General features: G+C 40.6%; 1 pseudogene; it reads right to left on the reverse strand.

Moving 5' to 3' along the window:
* Positions 1–5,934: 5,934 nt before the first annotated feature.
* Positions 5,935–6,552, reverse strand: LOC148040761 (E3 ubiquitin-protein ligase At1g12760-like; annotated as a pseudogene).
* Positions 6,553–18,992: the final 12,440 nt, after the last annotated feature.

An 18,992-nucleotide genomic window follows, 5' to 3' on the forward strand; every position in this document is an offset into this window, starting at 1 on the left:
ATTATAGCATCCATCCTTTTTTCTACCCCATTTCCAACCACCAAAACTCTGGTCAATCTATCATCATCCTTCACTGACCATAGCATACTATTGTCCAAATCCACTGTTGGTAGCCATTGTGAAATATGCACTAACGCCTCAGACACCAACCAACCTTCAGTCATAGTACCTTCTAGTCGAGCTCCTTGTCGCACAATGCCTTTCATGGTTTTCATGAAGCGCTCCAAGAAGAACATCCATCGTGTATGGACAGGTCCCACAATCTCCACTTCCTCTATAGGATGCACCAGGAGGTGGGTTTGTATCGTGAGCATGCTCATTGGCAAAAAATTCTCAAAGAGACAGACAATCTCCATTGTTTTCCGCCTTCTTGCAAATTCAATAGAGGATGTCTTTATCTCCTTCTATGAGATCCATTGTACTAAATTTGACAACCTATAAATCACCTCGCATATTTCTAGAGTAAGGCATCCCTTGATCATGATTGGTAGTACAAACTGCCACAAATGAAGAAGCATTATGAACAATGACTAGAATCCAAATAGCAAAATATGCAAGCCACTTACAATCCATTCATAGTACAAACCTGACATATCTTATGCCAATCATGGGATTTTAGCCTTGATAATTGGTAGTCTTTAGAAAACGCCAACCTAAGAGAATGCATCATACCCGTCGGAGTGCGGATAGACTTGATAATTTACTTCACAATGTGATCTTCTTTAGTGGACAAAATCCAAGGAGCACAAGGTAGTTGCAAGCGACCATCAGCACGCGACTACAGCCAAAGCGCCTCCGTCTTGCCTACCTCCTTCAAATCCATTCGTGCCCTTGTAGTGTCTCTCTTTCCTGTGATGTGGTCCCATAGTAAGCTGCCCACATTCTTGAAAATATGCATGTAAAATATTACGCCGCACAGCGAACAGAATCTGAGAAAGAGATAGAGAGTACACAATGTTAGATATGATCAATGCCCCACCCTCATTAGGTGCTACCAATGATCCATGGTGCTCAAAGTTGTAAGGCCCCCATTATGAGGAGAAGCCAAATGTAAGCCCGGACATTGGTTGAGTCCTGACTTGTATATCAGATGAGGTCTATGTGATCGGATGGCAAAAAGGTGACTGTTGTGGGTCTAATCTTTGGGTTAGACGGAGTGGTTAAGCTGGTAGCAACTCGAGGCACATTGCATTGAGTTACGTGGTAAGGGAGTTAAAAGGGGCCCCTATTGTGGGGTCCGGGGGCCGCGGAAGCGGCCCCTGGGTGGCTGGGGGGTCCCAGGGGGGCCAGCGGCCCCCTTGGCGGGGGTCCGGGGGCAGCGCCCCCGGCCCGATGGTAAAGGGAATATTCCCTAGAATATTCCCTGGCCGACTAGTGGAGGCTCATATGGTAGGTCGGTCAGCAGGCCGACCTAACGACCTTCGCGGGCTATAAAAGCTAAACCCCTTTGCAGCCATCTCTCACTCATCTTTCACCCAGTCAGAGTTGTTGTTCCAGCTAGCCTTAAGCTCTTCACCTATCTTCTGTCTAGATCGCCATCTAAGCTTCACACAGTGGAAGCGCACGGGTGGACAGAGCCATCTTTGTATCAGTTGTTTGGAGTTAAAGAATTTACTGATTCCTCTCTTATCTGTTGTGTACTCTCTATCTCTTTTCTCAGATTCTGTTCGCTGCGCCGTGTAATATTTTACACACAATAGATAAGAGGAGAATCAGTAGATTCTTTAACTTCAAACAACTGATACAAAGATGGCTCTGTCCACCCGTGCGCTTCCACTGTGTGAAGCTTAGATGGCAATCTAGACAGAAGATAGGTGAAGAGCTTAAGGCTAGCTGGAACAACAACTCTGACTGGGTGAAAGATGAGTGATCGATGGTTGTGAAGGGGTTTAGCTTTTATAGCCTGTGAAGACCGTGAGGTTGGCCTGACTGACCTACCATATAAGCCTCCACTAGTCGGCCAGGGAATATTCCAGGGAATATTCCACAATAGGGGCCGCTTTTAACTCCCTTACCCCGCAACTCGATGCAATGTGCCTCGAGTTGCTACCAGCTTAATCACTTCATCTAACCCAGAGATTAGACCCACAACGATCACCTTTTTGCCATCCGGTCACATAGACCTCATCTGATATACAAGTCAGGACTCAACCAATGTCCGGGCTCACATTTGGCTTCTCCTCATAATGGGGGCCTTACAACTTTGAGCACCATGGATCATTGGTAGCACCTAATGAGGGTGGGGCATTGATCATATCTAACAATGCATGGGATCCAACAAGTGGTTGACCTATAAGTAGATCCAATATGGCAACTCGTAGAAAACTAAGAACCATCACATTCCGTTTGGATGTGACTCCGTATGGACCATTTTTAGCTTGTACCAGCTTTGGGCATTCATTCATGTTGGAGGTCGTCCAAGAAAACCTTCCCTCAATTCACGACCCTCTGGCAAGAAAGTGGCATGTCCTTGATATACCATCTTCTTCATGGTTTGTGACCTTTAGGAGTCTAGCTGTGGCCCACAAAATGGACATGCATGATAAACTAAGGTAACCAGACATGTCCCAACACCTCTATCCAATGAATACAAACTTGAATGAGCTATGATAGATACTACCAATGAGAACGAAAGCCTACTTACTTGAGCACTCCCCGAATCCTGGAAAGTCATGCATGTTCCACATGAGGATGGCTCGTATATTGGTGGACCCTTGACCATCGTGTTTCCCAATATCTTCCATGGTGATCCCCTCCTCCCACAAAATCTTAAGCTCATCGACTAATGGATAAAGATACATGTCCATATTCTTGACTTTGTAGCGGCCAAGAATGAGCAAGTTAAGGATGAGGTGTCCCTTCTTCGTAGAAAGCCATGGATTGATGTTGTAGTTAACAAGGACTACATGCCACACATTATAAGAAGTTAAGCGCAGATTGAATGGGTTCACGCCATCCATAGCAAGACCGAGTCAAAGATTCCTTGGCTCTCGGGCAAAGCCTCAAAATGTAAAGTCAATGTGGCTTCATGCACCTGAATCCGCTATTATTCATTGGACTCCATCTGTGGATCTATTCTCCGCATGCCACGTTGTCAAGCTCGCCATGTCAGGTGTATAAAACATGTATTGTATACGAGGGATAAGTAGAAAGTGTCTAAGAAATTTTTTAGGGATGATTTTTCCTTGCAAGTCCTATCAATACCTGTGAACACCACACTTTGGACATGTCTCCATAGTCTCGTATTCTCCTCAAAATAGTACATAATCATTAATACATGCATGGATGCTATTGTAGTCCATGCCAAGCTTTCGTAAAATATGACGCGCATCATCACGAGACTCAGACATGGTATTTACAAGTGGTAATATATGATACTTTAATAACTTGAAAAGAAATCATAAAACACCTTGAAGAATCACAATTGTTTTTTATTATGGTGCTAAAAAGAAATCAATGAAGCATACGTAGAAGGTACCTAAACAACTCATTCACTCGCATCGCTCCACTTGTATTTTACTTGCACACTTAGGAGTGCAAGCAGTGTCTTCAGGCGAGATACTTGGCACCCATCATATAAAGGTATGGATGGTTCCTCTCTAAGTGGATCAGATGTCTCGACATCCATGGGCATCAATGTATCAATGATTTCCTTCATCTCAGGCTCCAAGATTGTAGGAAAGTTTGGAAGGCTGCCTGTCTCTGATATCGATTATATACATTGGGTAGTTCCTTCCAAGTTGTGGATTGGGTAGTGCCTTCCACCCACCTATGAAATTAACGTATGTAAAGTCTCTACCCACCTACAAATGGGCCTACAGTATGTAAAGTCTCTCTCTCTTTCTCTCTCTCTCTCTACTACCACCACCACCACCACCACCACCACCACCACCACCACCACTTGCCTTCCTGAAGCATCAAACACACCCAAGGTGCACCTTTAACAAAACATATCTTTCTCTCTCTACTACTACTACTACTACTACAAACAAGAAAAGAAGAAATTAAAGAACAAGATCTTACCCTCTCTTTGTTTTTTATCCATTCATTCTCCTCTCTCCCTCCCTCTCTCTCTCTTTCTCTCTTTCTTTATTATGTTTCATGTTTATTCTCTCTCTCTCTCATTTATTCTTTCTTTTTCTCTCTTCCTCTCCCTCTCTCATTTCCTCTCTTTCTCTCTCAGTACACATAATTTTTAACAAAAACAAACAAAAGAAAATGAGAAAAAACAAAAATAAACCAAGAGGGAGCAATGCACTCACCGCAAAGGCCTGAGGATGGATTCGGGGAACTCTTTTGCAAACGGCAGCAATGGGGGTGAGAAGCTCTCATTCTCTCTCATTCTCTCATTCTCTCCCTCTCCCTCCTAAAGCATGATGTAGTTCACTCTCTCTTTTGCTCTATTGCGGAAAATGCCACGCTCAGCAGGTTTCGGCCCGGTTTTTTTCGTCTGAGTACCATCTCTATTTATCGAGCCACTAATTTGCGTCGAAAATGGCCATCAATGTTCCCCTATATCCTTGTAGTGCATGTAGGAGATGCTAAGATTTTGAAGCTCCTTCCAGGCGCTATAGCAAATAAGAGTTCCTAAAATGTATCAAGTGGGATGAAAGAAAAGAGTCCAAGGGTATACCACATGCCACATTGCAGCATACTTGTTGTTTTCATATTACATGTGTTGACTTTTGACAGCAACGCTCCCACGGCAGAAAATGAACATGAAACCAAGGTAGAAGCATACAAAATCTATGCTCATGGCTGAGCCATTAATCTCAAAACTGAAAAGAAACCATAAATCTTCCACTTAATAATGAACAAATTCGTTATCTTCATCATCTTCAACCATTATACAAGAACAAAAGGGAAAAGAAGAATTTCTGCACAAAAGACAGAGAAGAGAGGAGAGAGAATAACTTTTTTCACCACCAAAAATGAGAGTATGCAATTGGACAAGAGAGGGAAGGGAAAGAGGCACATAACCACTTGTGCACTCCACCCCACCTCTTCCCCAAAATGCACACCCCTTCGTATTTTTATTATTTCTTTGAAACTTTGATACATTTGATATTATAAGACCTTTGGCCTTTAATTTTGAGTATTCCTACCCTTCACGAATGGATGCACGTAACACTTTTGTGTATATAATTTATTTATTATGGATGTGGATGTGGATATGGATGTGGCCCCCTCATGTAAGTGTGTATTTTAGTGATTTTGAAACAATGTAGTATTATTCTCTTGCTGCCTGGGCAGCATCCCCAATGCACTGCGAGCAGATGTTTGGTGACACGTCCCCCTGCATTGATATGCCTTGTATACCTGGTTGCTGCTGTCATAGGCACTGTTGCTGCGGCGCCAGCGCGCAAAGGAGGCTGACTCGCACTTTATTGCCATTAGCAGTGCGCTCAAGCCTCTGCCAAAGACACTGCCATCAGGATACTTCTGCATGTTGCACAAGATGTAGATCTCTGTGGTAGCCAGATTCTATTGGAAGGCCCGCACTCTCTCTCTCTCTCGTTCGAACAATCTTCTCCTCCTCCTCCTCTCCTAGTTAATTCCTCCGGTACGATCAATTCTACGATCGAATCACAGCACCAAAGAATCCTCCTCCTCTCTTCTCTCTCTCCTCTTTCTCTATCTCTAACGCAATGTGGTAATGGCCGCCTTCTCATCCCTCTCCTTCTCTTATGTTCCTTTTCTTCTTCTTCTCGTTCCTCTTGGAGACATGAAAACCTCTTGGAGACATGGAGATGCTGCGCTACTATTTCTGCTACAAGTCTTCTTCATCTTTGCATCCTTCTCAAGTAGCAAAAATGTAGTGGGATCCATGTCCCACAGGGTACCTACTCATACAGTATCATGGGGCAAAAAACTTCGATTTGTGACATATGTGCCATCAAATTAGGTCCCATAACCCTTGTGTTCCAGTTGCTTCTAGGTTGAGCAGCATTCATGACTGAATTTTTTTCCAGCAGCACGCCTTGCCATAGGTGCTGATACATCTGTGTCTCCATCTCCGGTCTTACACCCTTGAATAGAAGATTTGCAGAGGGGACAGGAAGAATTTATTTTGAACCACTGATCAACACACTCCACATAAAAATGGTGGGAACATGGTAATCCTCGTAGCTGTGCATTGTCCTTGTAGCGGCCCAGGCAGATACAACATGCCACATCATCCCCTGTTATTACCCTCTCATTCTCTGTTCCTGCTACCATCACACCACCTTCACTGGAGCTATCACTATCTGATCCATTGTAGCTGCTTTTCTCTCGCTGAAACGGTATCCTCTTGGTCCTGAACTTGTAAATGGGCAAAGAGGCAATAACATCGGCAGAGGCTCCCCTCCCTTCCATGTGACTATCACAGAAACCGAGGAGGGAAATCACACAAGGAAGGCAACATCACACAACGTCAGCACAGAGCACGAATGGCATTGCATAGCTGATGCAGCTTAGGGCCAAGAATGCTACACACAATCTGTAAAGCTTTGGGCTTTCTTCAGCAGAGGAGGGTCTTCCAAACACCCAAACAACGGGCTTCCATCTCATCCTGCACCTTCTTGTACTTTGGGACACACAATTTCTTCATTGCTTTGCATCAGATCTTCAAGTCTCTCTTTTTTTTTTCTTCCTTTGGTGTTTTGAGATCATCTTCTTCCCCGGCTGCGCACCAAAATGACAGCAACCCTCCCACGACAGAAAATGAACATGAAACCAAGGTAGAAGCGTACAAAATCTATGCACATGGCTGAGCCATTAATCTCAAAATTGAAAAGAAACCATAAATCTTCCACTTAATAATGAACAAATTCATTATCTTCATCATCTTCATCCATATCTTCAACCATTATACAAGAACAAAAGGGAAAAGAAGGATTTTTGCACAAAAGACAGAGAAGAGAGGAGAGAGAATAACTTATTTTCACCACCAAAAAGGAGAGTATGCAATTGGACAAGAGAGGGAAGGGAAAGAGGCACATAACCACTCGTGCACTCCACCCCACCTCTTTCCCAAAAAGCACACCCCTTCGTATTTTTATTATTTCTTTGTAACTTTGATACATTTGATATTATAAGACCTTTGGGCTTTAATTTTGAGTATTCCTACCCTTCACCAATGCATGCACATAACACTTTTGTGTATATAATTTATTTATTATGGATGTGGATGTGGATGTGGATGCGGCCCCCTCATGTAAGTGTGTATTTTAGTGATTTTGGAACAATGTAGTATTATTCTCTTGACAAAAAATAAAAATATGATGCATGCTTGGATTCTTTTGTGCCTTGTTTTTATGCTTCTTTTAAGTGTCATCAACTTTGATCGTGTGCAGAAATCTAGTGCTTACTCATTACAGCCAATATGTGCATGCTCTCTTTTCCAAGCACAGGAGACTACAGGGGGACTTCTTATTAGTTGCTTGCAAGGTTCATGCTTATGGCAAACTAACTTTTGACTAACACCCACAAAGGCCAAAGATTTGGAGGGTCCAAAATCTTTGATCTTTATATTCAAGGGAAAATAAAATTTGATGTAACAAAAGGTGGGCAAAAGAGAACAAATGAAGCATGTTAAAGTAGCTTTGATGCCCATTTTGAGACTGATGGAGGTTCTTTATCTAGTGCTATGTTGACCTTTTTGACGATGTGGAGGAAGGAGAGCTTAGTGGAGGTTGACACCTCTAATGCTGCTAAAAATCAAGAGGAGCAAAAAGATGAGGGAATTTATCGAGGAGGAACAAAAAGCTAGGCTAGATTGGAGTGGCGAGGAACTCGGGACTCCCAAAGATGCAGAGATGATGGCCTACTTGGATGGCACATGAGAAGTATAGAAGGTACGTTTGCAAGGGACCTACTCTTTCTATCCTTCAATAAGATTTCGTTTCCTAAATTTTTATGCTTGGGTCTAGGAAATTGTAGCCACATTCTTCAATAGCCTTTTATTATTGAGTTGTTGATTCTTAGACATGACTATGAAGATGGCCCTACCTTCTAGTAATATTGATTGCTAGTTGCCACTAGACTTTTGTCTCGATCTTATAATATAGGAGGTTTTCTTAAGCTATATAGTGGCTATTTTTTGATGAACTCATTTGTTATAGCAATGATGGAGTTTGGCATCTCTTCCATCACCTCTATGAGTGAGGTGTCAATGATAGGCATGCATAGAAGCTTTGTCTTTTGTGCTGAGAAAATAATGTATGTTTCTAGCATGTGCTTGAGTGACAAAATATCATAATAAGAGGAACTATGAATGCATTCCAAATCAAATCTTTAATGCATGATAAGGCAAATGAATACACATGAAGATAAAATCTATTTCTTTGGCAAGGCCAATTGAAATCTATTGTGGCTCACAAACTCATGATGTTTGTGTGTTCAATATAATGCTTTTAAAAGCTGTAGCAAAATTCTTTTCTTTCCCTGAACACTTCTGCTATTGGTGAGCAATATGATTGACTAGTAGAGTTATGCATGGTGTTGAATGAGATATCAATGAGGCTTTGACTTGGCATCTATAAGGAGATCTAGGGATATGGCTACCTCAAAATGTAAGGGCTTTGTTTGTCTAGTGGAAACACTTCATGGAGAGAAAGTTTAACTATTTAAAGACTGGGATATACGTTAAGGAACTGCACTTCCATAGACATTGGAAGCTATATTAATTGTTCATATACTTGCTCTTGTAGTTGCTCATTTGCTGATAGAGTAAAAATGGTAGAAGCGGCCATGTTGTTTTTCATTTGCTCTAGTTGGGTATTACTTGTGTGATTCACACATTCTCTCTTTTTTATTCTTTGTTGTGCATTCAAATTGTTTGCACTCTTGTGGGAGCTTAAACTCAACTATCAAGACCCACGGACCTCTTATTGCTCAATCATTTCAAGCGGAATGCTAATGGCTACCTCTCACATCGTCGTATGTACTCTCAAGCCTACAAGTGTAGTGAGCTTATTTCAATGCCCGATCGAGTATCCTCCTCTCTCAAGCACACTGATAGCTCCAGGATCTGAGATACAAGATCAAGCAAGCTCAATCTTCCCCCTTCAAGCTCCACTCTCCATAACCACATGTGAGATAATAGAAGAGAACAAAAGAGAACAAGAGAGGAGGAAATGGAGAGCTTCTCCACCGCTGTCGTGTTGCTATGCACACACCGTGTAAAAAAAAATCTAGAGTGTGGCTTTCTTATTGATTTAAAGAGCCAATGCCATTTGAGACATTAGTATTAACACAATATTAGTGAGTTTGGGAATTTCCCAATTTCCATTTTTTAAGTACTAAAAAGATGGCACTCGGATAACATGCCCATAAGTTTCTCAAAACCATATGATGTGACCTATCATTGGAAAGCACTTGAAAAATGGAATCTATTGAGCTATAGAGCGCTCGATTTGAAGTTATAGTGTTCAAGTTATGACAAATCCAAATATTTGACCATGTGTCCCAAACTTATGGAAAATTCCCATATTCCCCAATATGGTGTTTATTAGTGTCCATGATTCAAAAATATTAGATTTTTGGACAAGTTTTAGCCAATTGTTGATATTTTAGATATTATCTCTTATAAAAATACATAAAACTGTAGACATTAACTTCTAAATTATGATAACATATTAAAGAAAGCATGTAATTTTCAGCTAATTTCTGAGCATTTTATGTAAAAAGAGAGATTGGTGAAATCTTGTGATGCGTGATATTTGTTTTCAGGCAGTGAACATGACTCCAAAGTGGGAGATGAAGAAGGAGTGATCTAGTTGAAATTTGGCCAAGTGTCTTGGCATTTTACCCCCCTTTCAGAGCCAATGGAGGCATCAGATTGGTGATCTGAGCAGTATAGAGGAAGGTATTATTTTATATGCATTTTTGTTTATTAGAGTTTTATCTTCTTATAATGCTGAAATAAACTAACATGCTTCATCTCTATTAGTATTCTTCTTCATTTTCTATTTCTTTTGGGGAGTATTCTTATACATGTTCTATTTCTTCAAACCCCTTCTCTTCCGTCTGCTCCTCTCACTGAATCTCCCTTCACCCTACTGTCTCTTACCCCTGTGGTGGACTTTCGACACCAAATGCTCCGATACCCTATTAGGGGAAGTTTATGCTATCATCAATGGTGAATTCTGAAAGATATTTGGGCTCATTTGGGGCAGAAATCTTCAGCCATATTGAGAGAATTAGCTACATCATTGTTCTTTTAATTCATTTCTTACGCTATAGGAGATATCTCGTCAAAATATGCAAGTATTATGCATCCTTATGGTAGGGTAATGTTTGTAGATCATTCATAGATGCTTTGAGTTGAATTAAGAGGAGCTTTTTCTCTTATTTCTTGGATGTGGCAACTCATCCTTATCAGGAACTCAACTTGAAGCTATCTTGAAGCAAGTCTCTTTGCTCTACAAGCCTTGTAATTGACTCATAAGCTTTTGTCCCTAACAGTCTACAGTGAATGTAATCATGCAAAGTTGATTCATGCTATGGCATCATGTATGAATGATGGGATGCAGAGTTGTTTATGATACATGACAGTATATTGTACTTGATTTTATAATTTGTGATTGCTCTTATAGTCAACAAAAAAAGCTTAATTTGAGTTAGAACTTATGAGATAATACTCTTGTAATCTTTGCTAAGAACATGTAGTTGGAAGCTCTATTAACATCTTCAAGAACTTAGCTTGAAACCTTCAATCCTTCTCTTATCTCTACCATCTCCGGAGTCTAAGCTCTTGAACCCCCATACATTCTTCTCTCTCAAACCCCTGTGGTTGATCGTGAAGTACCTCTTGAACCTTTAAACATTCATTGTAATTTACTTATCTCTTGAAGGCACATCTCTATCTATCTTGCCCAATTTTCTTACCAAACCCTTGTGGTGACCTTTAACCCTATGCACTGTGACACCGCTGTCCCTCACCCTCACACACTCACTCCCTCACACTCTCACACTCCCTCTCTCAACAAGCACAACCACAAGTAAGCAAGAAGAATAATAATAATAAGAAAAGTAAGAAGAAGAAGAAGAAGAAGAAGAAGAGTCACTTTTGCCACACACCAAGAATGATCTTCTCCATTCCCTTTTTACCTTTTTATATATGCCCTCTTTCTCGTTGAGCACCCATCCATTTTTACATGACTAGTTGTTTTAGCCAATTTCTTCTTTCTTTATTTTTTTTCTCTTTTGAAGGTTCTTTTGCCCATGCCCGTATACATTCACAAATTGCATAGGAGGGAGCTTGGCACTCTTTTATAAAATGAATTACAATGCGTCCCATGATTTCTTTGCCAAAATATTTGGTGCACTCCTTATTGTGAACTTCCTTTTGTATTAAGGATTTTTCTACATTTTTCTAAGCTTGCATTTTTTTCCACTTTTCTTGCTTGGGACCATCTTCTATTTTTTACTTGGGCTTTCTTGGTATTCCTTTTTGGGCTTGTATGGGCTATAACATTACCCCCCTCCTAGCCAAGTGTTACTCCCATGGCACTTCTCGATAAGGGCTCGGATGACTGAAGGTTTGCCATGTGGGTTAATGATGAGGCTTTGGGAGGTTGGCTATGGAGAACAGACACATAAAAGTGAAGGGAGAGTTGTGGATGCCAAGGATGAAGTGAGTGGATGATGGAGGTCTCTGCTGATGCTGCTGGTTGATTGCAGGTTCCCAAACATACCTGAAAGGAAAATGAGGTACACTACTTGGGGGTGTGCCTTTCTCATCATGTAATACATGGTGTCTGTGCCAATGGAATTGGGAGTTGGATCAAAGAACCTTAGGCACAAGCCCGAGGTGTTGTCCCACACTTGAGGACCCAATTTCTATACTAAGAAAGGTGTTGGTGCAACTTAGGGAGGCATCTCTAACTGTAGTAGGCAAGCGGGAACTCGCTAGGCTTTTCCTGCCCCCCTTAAGGTTTGTGCGAAGTGGAATCATGTGGCAAATATCCTGCATTTGCTGTAGAAAATTCTGCGCTTTGAATCTTGACGTTCTAACATCACCATTGCGTACATCGCATGTCAAAACCCCCAGAATGACTCTTGAAGCTTTGAATTCCGATTCCGGATAAGGGAGCAACAAAAAAACTTACTTTTTATCCTCTTCTCATCTTTTGCGTGCGATCCTGTTGCTTTTGTAAAGAAAGCTAGAAAAGCCTTCTAAACTTAACCACATTAATAAAATAGCAAGGTATTCCATAAAGAAAGCTTATTTCAATAGAAGTATATCTTAAATCTCATATTCTAAAATAATCTATATTAAAAATAAATTAATTAATAGTACTAAGGCGAATGATCTAATTATTACTAAAGAAGTTTAAACTTATAACTTACAAATAGAGTAATAATTTTAATAATACAATATCATATAAATACATAATATTATATATTATACTTCAGATAACTAATTATAATTATGAAATTTACGCTTGGACTTACACTAACGCCTAGTGCTACTCAAAGCCACCGCTACCTGCTCTACACATCAATGGAATCATCTTCCAAGAAAAACTCTTCTCTCAAAGCTTACTTAAAAGCTTCCCAAATAGCATCTCTTCTATGTAACTCATCAATCCGATCATGCAATGCATGCATGGCCAAACAAGAGAAATACTGATTCCATGCATACCATGGTACCCCATGAAATAACATATTTTCTTCATACAATCGAATGAAGGCCAAAACATTTTGACCCTTAAACTGCTTCAATTCATGTCCCACTCCTTGCAATGTATTCATAGCTAAGGAATCAATTCTTTTTGCTTCCTTCCAAGTTTGCATCTATTGTTGTTGTTGCTGCAATAAAGCAATCATCTATTGTAAAGCATCACCACTACTTAAACCTGCAGAAATCCCCATCTTTACACACCTGTTGTGCGGACTTTCACATCGGGCTCACCACCCACTATGGGAGCATTTGGGTTCGAAAGTCTACCATGGGGGTAAGAGATAGTAGGGTGAAGGGAGATTCAAAGAGAGAAATTGATGAAAGAGAAGGGATTTAAAGATATAGAAGATGTAGAAGAATACTCATAGAGGTGAAGCTTGTCAATTTGTTTACGTATTTTGAGAAGATAAACCTTTTGCAAGAAAAAAAATGCATCAAATAGTAGCTTCTTCTCTACTACCCAAACCGCTAATCTGATGCTTCTGTTGGCTCCAAAAGGGTGGATAATAAACCACGAAATCTGGTTAGAATTCTCCCAAATCACACCTTCTTCTTCTCCGAGTTCAAAGTGTTGTTTGTTGACTGTAAATTGCGATCGTGCATCACTCCATTTTTCCAATCCTTTTTTTTGCATAAAACCCCCCAAGAAATGGTTGAAAGCCACTTGCTTTTTTTTACATGTCATCTTATTTTAGAATTTATCTACAACTTTTGAATATTTACAAAAAATAATATCCAAAATATCAAAATAGGCTAAACTTGTCAAAAATTTTAGTATTTTTGAACCATTCACACTACGGACACTAACACTAATGACTAATATGGCATTGACTCTCTAGATCAATAAGAAAGCTAAATGATGATGCAATCTAGAGGCAAGGAAGAAGTCATCCTCCAAGGCCTCAACCATAGGATTTGGTGGGGTGTTGATGGCCATAATCCAGGAGGCAATAGGAGAGGTGTGAAGCGAAGAGCAAGTTGGGGAGACACACGATAGGTCACCTTTCCGTGAGCAAGCACAATCCTGCAAGAGAATGGTGAGTGACGAAGGAGAGAACGAGGCACAATCCAAGGGGCTAAGAAAAAGAAGGAGATGGCTCCCTAAAAGAAGGCAGAAGAAGAGAGAAGGAAGAAATAAAAAGTCGACTTTCTCAGGTGCAAAGGGAGTCCAAGAAGGTTGAAGAGGAGAGACAGAAGAAAGGCAGATGAAGAGGCTGAGGAGCTTAGAAGGAGAGAAGAAGAGGACATAGCTAGGGCTATCCACATGTTAGTAGAGGTGCTCTCTGGGGAGGAGGAGTTGGTTTCCATGGGCCTTCTTAGAGAAGAACGCCCAAGAACTAGTGCCCAAATGTTGGACAACATACCACCCCTAGTAGTAGAAGGCAAGGGCGAGGGCTTTACTTCACCCAATCTCCTCGGTGTTTGTGTCACCAACCCTAGCTGCTACAACCACCTAGAGCATGAAACCCAAAGTAGATGCTAGCAATCTCATGTCCTGGGTATAGTTCTTGGTGGAGAGGGCACAAGAGACAACAACCCCAGATGTAAGTACAGGAACCCCAGTGATTAGAACCAAGAGATTGACAACCATGGATGGTGAGTCGAGAGAGGATCCCAAGAGACGAAAGATAGAGGCCTCCACCACTTCCATTCCCACTGTTGTTCCACCTTCTATAGGCTATGATGAATGCATCAAAGAGCTTCTCTCGCAACTATAGATAGCAAAGGAGGATAAGAAGATAGGGATAGCCAAGTTGGAGGCTGAGAACGAGACACTAGTAGCCTACCAACTCAAGAAAACATGCCAAGTGGCAAGGTACCAGAAATAAATAAGTGAGTTAAAAGCAAAACTCAAGGCTAAGGAAGGAGAAGAAGACAAGTGGTGGAAGGGGCTTGAAGAGGAGCATTAGGAGCTGATCGGCCTACAAAGACAAACAAACTCCTCATTGTGTAGAATAAAGAACTGATAGGGCGAATGGAAAAAATCCAAGAAACCATGGATCGACTTGTAGTAGAAGAAGCAACAAAAGTTCTAGAAGGAGAGGAGCATAAAAAACAAATGGATGAAATGATAGGCAGGCTAATGATGGAAATGGAAGAGCAAGGGAGATTAGAGAGAGAGATCGAATACTTGAAGAAGGAGAAGGACATAATAACAGAAGAGTGGAAAGAACAATAACTAACCATACTAGCCCTAGTGCAAAGGCAGAGTAAAAGCCTCGAGGAGATGAAATTGAAAGACGAAGAATAGGTGACAAAGAATGAGAGAGGAGTAAAAGGTGTGGTGAGTCGCCTGGCCCTTGTAGAGGGAAATAGAGTGTTAGCAGACAAGACTAGAAGCCCAACAATATGCCTTCCTCAGCACTATATTGGATGTCTTCTAGTCAGGGGAAGAGGAGGCCATTGAATCACTAAAGAAAAAGCAAGAGATCGTATGCATAGCATAAGGCATTAACTGTGTGTTGAACTGCCTGTTGGAGGGATTTTTGTTGAAAGGTCATATCCATCAGGGATCAAAAATGGAAGTAGAGATAGGAGATGGAAAAGAAGAAACAGAATAGACAAGAGGTAAACACAATAAAGACAAAGAAAAATGAATCAAATTAATATGTATTGATAGAACCTAAAATCCCTTGTTTGGCACTACTCAGAAGCAATCTCCAAGCATTAGATCTCTTGGAGCTCCCTCGTAGACCAAAAACGTGGATAAAAAACAACAACTTCCTCTTTGCTGCTTACAACCCAAATCTAATGGCTCCGTTGGCTCCGAAAGGGGGGTAAAACTCTAGGATACGTGGTCAGATGTCTCCCTGATCACTCCTTTCTCTTCTTCCAGTTCAAAGTGCTATTTTTAGACTATTAATTGCAATCACAATGTGCGCGATTTCTCCTATCTTTATTTTTTCTAAAAAATCCCAAATTTGGTTGAAAAAGCAACTTGTTTTTTGCATGCCATCCTAATCTAGAAGCTTTCCTAACCTTTAAGGATTTTTACGATAAATAAGATAAAAAATAGACTAAAATTATCCCAAAATCTAGTATTTTTGGACCATCCATGCCACGGACACTAGCACTAATGACTCAGATCACATTAACTCTCTAGATTAATAAGAAATTTGGATGATGATGCACTCTAGAGTTTTTCACACTATGCCCACATAGTAGTAGGACACCGCAAGGAAAAGGGACCAGCCTAAGCCAACAAGCTCAAAGAGATTATTAGCTAAGGGCAGGCTAACAAGAGAAGAGGTGGACCGACTAGGCTTCCATGAAGGAGACCCACAACAGTCCAGGAACGAGGGTGAAATGCAGAGGCCAGTTTCAAGAGCAAGATTGGAATTTGAAATGGGATAGCCAAACAAGGAACTAGTATTGCAACGTCCCTCTCCATGGCTAGAATCAGAGCAAGAGGCAAACACTACTACTTAGAGGAAAGTTGAACTCAAGAAGGAAAGGATAAGGATGTTGGAGTAGACAAAGAGAAGGTTAAAGGCCCTACCAACAATAGCTCGGGAAGCACCCATTCCACCATGAGCAAATTTCTTCCCAATGGATTGGAATGCAGAACTCATAGTGTGGGAGCAAAAAGAAAATTGTTGCCAACCCTTTGACTTCAGTTTTGAATTCCCCTCTACCCTATGAAGGAGGTGATAAGCATGGAAGGAAGGATCAGCAAAACAGGTGGAAACATGAGATGGAGAAGAATTCAACATGATGGGGAATAGAAGCACCCAAATATTGGGAAAACAAAGTCATGGAGGTGCCTAGGATGGTGCAAGGCTATGAGTCCCAACCAAGGTGGAGAAGAAGAGTTTGGGATGGTAAGATGGATGCCTAAATGACATTTTGCAACATACTACCCTTCAAGAGAAATGACCACACACATATGTTATATATAAACTCAAAAAAAGAATGAGAAGCTCATTCTTGGTGTGTGGCAAAAGTAGCTCTCTTCTTTTTCTCTTGCTGCTTGTGCTTGAGAGAGGGAGTGTGAGAGTGAGGGACCATGGTGGAGAAGCTCTCCATCTTCTCCTCTCCTTTCCTCTTTTATTCTCTCCTCCTGCCTCACCTTTGCGGCTATGGTGGATAGAGCTTGACAATGGAGGGTTGAGCTTGCTTGAGCTCGCATCACGGATCTTGAAGCTGCCTGAGTGCTTGAGGGAGGAGGCTACTCATTCAAGGTAAGATCACTACACTCGTAGGACCAAAGGCACATTGGCTAGGTGATAGATAGCCATTGGAGCTCGCTTGAAATGCTTGAAACAATAAGCAGTCCATGGGTCTTGGTGGTCGAGCGTGAGCTCCCACTTCAGTTGTCGAGTGTAAGATAGAGTTTACCTATGATATACCTATCGAGTCAGTGACCATGGACTTTTCAAAGGTTGTAAATGGTTTGGACCAAAAATGTCAAGAGTAAGTGAGTGCCCAAGATAATATCCACTACTCACGGAACAAGGACAGAGTGTCCAAATATAGTGAACATGCAAAGGAAAAGAAGGAAAAAAGTGGAACCTTTATGTGAAGCTAGTCATGGACAGCCAGAAAGGAAAAAACTAGCACATTTTTTCAACTTGCTTGTGAAAAAAACATGGAGAGGTTGGGAAGGAGAGATGTGTGCTTCTTATGCTCAATAGAAAGCTCCAAGATAGGGTAGAAGGAGAAGCCCTAAAAGCTTATGAAAAAAGGAATTAAATGAGGGTTTCAACAGTAAATTTTGAAGTGAATACCATACTAGAAAATTAGGAAATTTTCCAAGTTCCACTTTCAAATAGGGAGTAAAGATTTGACCAAGTGGCTAAATCGTAATCCCATATTTGAAAGTGGAACATGGGGCGATTGCTTAGATAGTATCTAGGGAAAATTTCACCTTCAAGTAAGGAAATAAGATTTCACCACATGTCCAAATATTAATCACATTAGAAGTTCCCAAATTTTATAAAACTTCCCAAATTCTTGAACATATGGTTAATATCTTTTCTATCCAAAACATTGTAAAATAGGGCAGCATGCTGTCCATGAAATTCATGAGCTTCAAACATATGTCTGAATGCATAATGGAGTTGACTCTTTAACACTAGAGAAGGTTTGAATATCATCAAAACTCAAGTTTAGAGTGGATTTATGGATAGTGTGAGTATTTCCTTCTTGCTATGATAGAATTGGCATGTAGGACTGAAGCAGTTTTTGAAGTCCCATAATGGATAAACAATGGTTTTGATGGATTATGATTCTTGTTTGTGGCATTAATACACATAATCTAATACAAAGATTTGGATGTATGTATGGATGTATAAGGCACATGTCTTTGATTTTGGTCTATGTACAATAAAAAACGTTATGCATGTTAGAGAATTTTGAGCTATAGTATTTGATTGTGTGTTGGGTAATTGTCCCAAGTGTGTTTGCATGCCTAGGATTTCAGCATCTTATATGGTTGTCTTGAGATGTACTATTGGACCATATATGAAATAGAAGCATCAAATTGCACCTCTATTCTTATCTTTCACCTAATCTAAACACTTAATACTCTTTCCTTCTTCCTATCTTCTATTTCACTCTTTTTAAACCCTTCCATTTTTTACCCTTGTGGTAGACCTTCTACCTTACATGCTTCGACAACCTAGAGCTTCACCTTTCCATAGTCCCTCACTCAACACAGCTCTCACTCACTCTCTCTCATTCACTCTCAACAATGGAGGTAAGATGATACAATATAAGAATAGGATAGAAAGCTTCAATAGTTGCAGTAATAGAGCTTCCATAGCATGGATGCACCAAAAGGATGATTACAACTGAGATCTCCCACCCTTACATAGACACAAAGTAGAGTTAGGGTTTGGTCATTTCTATAGGATGGCACACTGTTTTAGGGTTAGGGTTTGTGCTCCTTTTATGTTTTAGGGTTTGTACCCCTTGTTAACTATAATTTGTGTCCCTTTTGCATTTTTTCTACCACTATGAAATTGAGTTTTCACCCTCTATTGGACACCCTACCCACTTTGTGGGACCTAGGCTAGTCATTCCCTAAGCATACTTGTCTCTTATCCTTATTAGACCATGCCTACACTAATATAATGGAAAATACATGTGTGCAACCCACACAACAATTGTGGGCATGAGAAATATGACTATTGATGATGATACAATGTGTACAGATTTGTGAGCCTGGCTATTACAAAAGAACATAATCATGATAAACTGATGTCCACAAAATACGTAGATGTTATAAACACCCAAAAATAATCGCTGAAGTGCTCTAATATATGATCTACCATCAAATAAATATGAAACTTGTGCATTGAATTTTCTCTGATCTTCTTTG

The sequence above is a fragment of the Lygodium microphyllum genome, chromosome 2, assembly GCF_053477565.2.
Source record: "Lygodium microphyllum isolate KBCC chromosome 2, Lygodium_microphyllum_v1.1.10, whole genome shotgun sequence".
Taxonomy (NCBI): Eukaryota; Viridiplantae; Streptophyta; class Polypodiopsida; order Schizaeales; family Lygodiaceae; genus Lygodium; species Lygodium microphyllum.